Consider the following 6,000-nt stretch of genomic DNA (forward strand, 5'->3'; position numbering starts at 1 on the left):
AGAAAAGTTGTAAAACTAGAACAAGGAACGACCATATGCTCTTCATTTAGACTCCCTAATTGGTCATATTTTGCCACATTGGCTTTCTCTCTTTCTCCGCCAGTGTATTGTATGCAGGTCTTTTCTGAGTCATTTGAGAATTAGTTGTACACATCATGACTCTTCATCTCTAAATATTTCTGTGTCTGTCTCCTAAGAACAAGGAACAATATCCCATATAACTACTATATAATTAGCATAATCAGAAAAAGTAATGTCCGTACTGCTATCTCATGTAATTTATATTAAAGTTCCCCTCAATTGTCCCAGTTCTGTTCTTTAAAGTTGTTTTTAATCCAGGTTTCAATTAAAGATCTTAAATTACATTTAATTGTCATGTCTCTAGTCTGCTTTAATCTGGTACCATCCCCAGCCTTTTTGTTCACAACAGTGAAATTTTGGAAAAGCTCATGTCACTTGTTTTGCAGAATGTCCCTCCAATATGTATTTGTATTTGATTGTTTCCTCATGATTAGAGTCACGTCAGACATTTTTTAGAGAAATCCTACATAGGTAAAGTTGTGTCCTCAATTTTCTGCTTTGTGATACTTTGAGACTATGTAAATATCCTTACATGTTTTTATATATGTAAATCTTTTACTCAATGGTTTTAGGATCCATCCATTCTATTGACATTTCTAATTACAGAAAACTTAGCAGGTTTAGAAGAACTTGCTCCTAGTGATTTGCAGGGTATTGAGTGGGAAACTGTTATACTTGGTGATGGTAAGTTAACTTTTCTTAATAAATAGGTGGAGGGCAAATCCTCTTATTACAGGAAGCTATAATCCCTCATCCGTTCTACAGACCAAAAATTTTCTCTGCATTTGGACTATTAGAAAGTTTTAATGGAAAAACTCAGAACCTTTAAAGATCTGTTTATTTCCTCCATCATTGTATCTCACATTGGGGCATAATTTACTTCACGTATGTTCTCTAATTTTTATTTTCTTCGTTATATTCAACAAACTAGCTTAAGTTCATTGGCTATCAGCTTGAGAAAAAAAATGTTGATTTTGGCACCTGATGACTTCTGTTTTGGTTTTGATTCTATTATCAGTAGCTACTGTTCAATGCCATAAATACTTACTGAACACCTCCTGTGTGCCAGGCACTATGACCACCTGGCAGCATTTTAAATTTTTTTATTTTACACTTTTTAAATAACTATTAACAATGAATTCAGTAACAAATCTGAGCAATTGCACAAACTGCCCTACAGCCAATGAGAAGATACTGTTAAAGTTGAACTCAATTTACAGGTATTGCCAAAAGGCCAGAGGTCCAAATTTTCAATCGTGAGCTAAATAGGAAAGTCCAAAGACATCACAGCAATTTAGAGATGTCAACATGCAATATGAGAGGATGTAGGTTGTATGAAAGCCTACTGTATAATTGCCAATAAAGACCTTATGGCTGACACTGATGATCACCTACACGACAGTCTTTTCCAGCTTCTATACTCCTTGGCAGAGCCCACTTTCTAAGAAAGAAGCTGAAAAAGCCAGATACTTGTTTTCCTAGTCACTTCTGCAGCTATGGCATAGGCATACACAACTCAATTCCGGCCAATGAAACAGGAGGGAAAGATTGTCCTTACTGAGAAAGCCACATGTAAGGAGGAGGTTCTAGCTGGTGGTGGCATTAGGAGGAGGCTGAACTCGCCCCCTCATGAGCACACTGAAATATACAACTCCATAGAGCAATTCCTCTTGAGAGACAACCGAAGGCTGATTCAGCAGTTTTTGCATAACAAACAAAAGAGAGAGACTGACTAGCGAGGGCTGGGGAACCCTGCAAGCTCTCCCAGGGCTGTAGGAACTCTCCAGGATTGGAGGTGCAGTGACCACTATTCTTTACCCTCCACCTCAATAGTGTTGGCATGGCTCTATCCCAGTGCTCTGGTCTACCTGGAAGATCACAACTCTGTGTTCCCAGCCAAACTGCCTGGAGCCCATTGTGGCCTGAACAAAGGGAACAAGCAAAGTCAACAAGGCACCACTGCACACACCGGGCCAAAACTATCACCCACGCACAGTCTGCACAGAGGTAGCTTCTATACGAGGCCACTTTTTCAAGAGTTGGAGAGAGCGCTGTATTTTGTAGAAAGTCAAACAAAATGAAAAGACAGAAGAATCTCTCTCAAATGAAGAAACAAGAAAAATTCCCAGAAAACAAACCTCATGAAACAGAGATAAGTAATTTGCTGAATAAAGAATTCAAAGAAATGGTCATAAGGATGCTCACCAAGCTAGAGAAAGTAGAATAAAGGAATCTAAGGAGAACTTTGGCAAAGAGTTAGAAAGCATAGTAACGAACCAAGCATCAAATTAGTAATGATATAATGGCCTTAAATGTCACATTAGACCAGAATGACATAACATTTTCAGAAATTTCATCCAAAAACTGGAGAATTCTCATTTCTTCCGAGTGCACATGGAACATTCTCCAGAACAGACCACATATTAGCCACAGAACAAGCCTCAACAAATTCAAGAAGACTGAAATCATATCAAGTACCTTTTCTGACCACAATGGGATGAAACTAGAAATCAACTACAGGAATTTGGAAAAAAGCACAAATGTGGAGACTAAACAACATGCTATTAAACAACCAATGGATCAAAGAGGAAATCAAACAAGAAATCAAAAACTATCTTGAAACAAATGAAAATGAAAAGAAAACATTTCAAAACTTACAATATGCAACAAAATCAGTTCTAAGAGGGAAGTTTGTAACTATACAAGCCTATCTCGAGAAACAAAAATCCCAAACAAAAAATCTAACTACACCTAAGGGAACTGGAAAAACAAGAACAAACAAAAGCTAAAGTAAACAAAAGGAAGGAAATAGTTAAGATTAGAGAGGAAATAAAAATTTTAAAATAGAAAAGATCAATAAAACTAAGAGCTAGTTTTATGAAAAGATAAAATTGACAAACCTTTAGCCAAACTCATCAAAAAAAGCCCAAATAAATAAAATCATAAAGAGGAAAAGTTACAACTAACACCACAGATATACAAAGAATCATTAAAGAATACTATGAATATATGGCCACAAATTTGACAATCTAGAAGAAATGGATAAACTTCTAGAATTATATAACCTTCCAGGACTGCACCAGGAAGAAATATAAAATCTAAACAAACCAATTACTTGAAACAAACCATTTGTTTCAAGATAGTTTTTGATTTCTTGTTTGATTTCCTCTTTGATCCATTGGTTGTTTAATAGCATGTTGTTTAGTCTCCACATTTGTGCTTTTTTCCAAATTCCTGTAGTTGATTTCTAGTTTCATCCCATTGTGGTCAGAAAAGGTACTTGATATGATTTCAGTCTTCTTGAATTTGTTGAGGCTTGTTCTGTGGCTAATAATGTGGTCTATTCTGGAGAATGTTCCATGTGCACTTGGAAGAAATGAGAATTCTCCAGCAATACAATTGAAGCAGCAATCAAAAAAGTTCCAACAAATAAAAGCCAAGGAGATGGCTTCACAGGTGAATTCTACCAGTCAAAGAAGAATTAATACCCATCCTTCTTCAACTATTCCAAAAAACTGAAGAGCATGGAAAGCTCCCAAACTCATTTTATGAGACCAGCATTACTCTGACCAAAACCAGGAAAAGGCACTAGAAAAAAAAAAAATTTCAGGCCAATATCCCTGATGAACACAGACGCAAAAATCCTCAATGAAATACTAGCAAACCAAATTCAGCCATGTAGCAAAAAGATCATACACATGATCAAGTGGGATTTATTCCAGGGATATAAGGTTTGTTCATTAACTTCAAATCAATTAATGTGAGACACCACATGAACAAAATGAAATACAACAATCATATTATCACATCAGTAGAAAAAGCATGACAAAATCCAACATCCATTTCATTTATGATAAAAACTCTCAGCAAAGTGGGATAGAGGAGACATCCCTCCACATAATAACGGTCATATATGGTAAACCCATAGCTAACATTGTACTCAATGCTGAAAAGCTGAAAGCTTTTTCTTTAAGGTCAGGAACAAGACAAAGATATCCACTTTCACCACTTTAATTTGCATAGTAATGGAAGTCCTAGTGATATTAATCATAAAAGAAAAAAGGCATCCAAATTAGAAAGGAGAATTAAACTGTCATTATTTGCAGATGGCCTGATACTATATATAGAGAACCCTAAAGAGTCTACCAAAAAAACTATTAGAATAGACAAATTCAGTAAAGTAGCAGTATACAAAATTAATATTCAGAAGTCAGTTGCAATAACAAACTATCAAAAAGAGAAGAAAATAATCCCATCTAAAAAAGTATAAAATACCTAGGAATAAATTTAACCAAGGAGGTAAAAGACCTGTATTCAGATATCGTAAGACACTGAAGAAGATACAATTAAATGGAAACATACTGTGCTCATGGGTAGGAAGAATTAACATTGTTAAAATGTCCATACTACTCAAAGCAATCTATAGATTCACTGCAATCTCTATCAAATTACCAGTGGCATTTTTCACAGAACTAGAATAATCCATCCTAAAATTTATATGGAACCACAAAAGACCCTGACTAGCCAAAGCAATCTTGAGAAAGAAGAACGAAGTTGGAGGTATTACCAAACTATACTCCAAGGCTATAGTAATCAAAACAGCATGGTGCTGGCATAAAGACAGACACATAGATCAGTGGAACAGAATAGAGATCCCAGAAATAAACCCACACCTATATGGTCAATTAATCTGTAACAAAGGAGGTGAGGAAATACAATGAGGTAAAGACAGTCTCTTCAATAATGGTGTTGGGAAAACTGGACAGATACACATTAAAAAAAAGGAAACTAGACCACTTTCTTATACTATATATAAAAATAAACTCAAAATGGATTAAAGACTTAAATATAAGACCTGAAACTATAAAACTCTTAGAAGAAAACATAGGTAATAAACTCTTTAACATTGGCAGTATGTTTTGGGGTATGTCTCTTAGGGCAAAGATAACAAAAGAAAAAATAAATAAATGATACTACATAAAACTAAAAAGTTTTTTCACCAGAGGAAACTATCAACAAAACAAAAAGGCAACCTACAGAATGGAGAAGATATTTGCAAATGATATATCCAATAAGGGGATAATATCCACAATATATAAAGAACTTATACAGCTCAACATCAAAAAAGCAAACAATCTAATTTAAAAAATGGGCAAAGGACATGAGAAGCATGTTTTAGAGCTAGAAGGAAACTAACAGATCGTCCCATTTAAACCCTCCATTTCATCAATGAAGCTCAGAAGTTCTGTGACTTACTCAAGTCTTGCAGCCAGAATTGTGACTGGAACCTAAGTCTTCAAACTCTTAAAGTGTGCTCTTTGATTACATAACTCTGCCCACTTTCAGCTCTTCCAAATCATATATCTTTTTCAACGTTCAGGGAGATACAGTAACCAGAAAGAGACTGTAATAGTAACTGAAAATGTAACTAAGCATGCTGAATCCAATACAGATCAGAGTACTTACTATGTGGTGTATATGTTCTCGTGCACACTGAATCAACAAAATACATTTATTTCTTAACACACAAATCAAGCAACTTTATATAAGACAACAGTGACTTATCACTAAATTCAAAAATTCTTAAATGTTTTATTCATGACTATTACTGTTGTCTTACTACTCTACTTCGCTTTGCAAGAATGATTTGTTTTTACAGATCACATCATCCAAGCATGATGCATTTACTTCTCTTCATCTACTCCCAATTAATATTTCTCAATAGCACCAGCAGGTAAAGATGCATTCATTTATCTTTCTCCCTAGCAGGTGAGCACTCACTGTCATTAATAATGAGGACATGATGCCTACAGCTGAAGCAACCAAAAGCCAAGATGCTTGATGACAAGGTGGTGCCGCTGAACTAATCTTGGACCCCATACCTACAGACTTCTTGTTATGTGAAATAATAAGAACCTT

Source organism: Pteropus vampyrus, unplaced genomic scaffold, assembly GCF_000151845.1.
Source record: "Pteropus vampyrus isolate Shadow unplaced genomic scaffold, Pvam_2.0 Scaffold3, whole genome shotgun sequence".
In the NCBI taxonomy this organism is placed as follows: domain Eukaryota; kingdom Metazoa; phylum Chordata; class Mammalia; order Chiroptera; family Pteropodidae; genus Pteropus; species Pteropus vampyrus.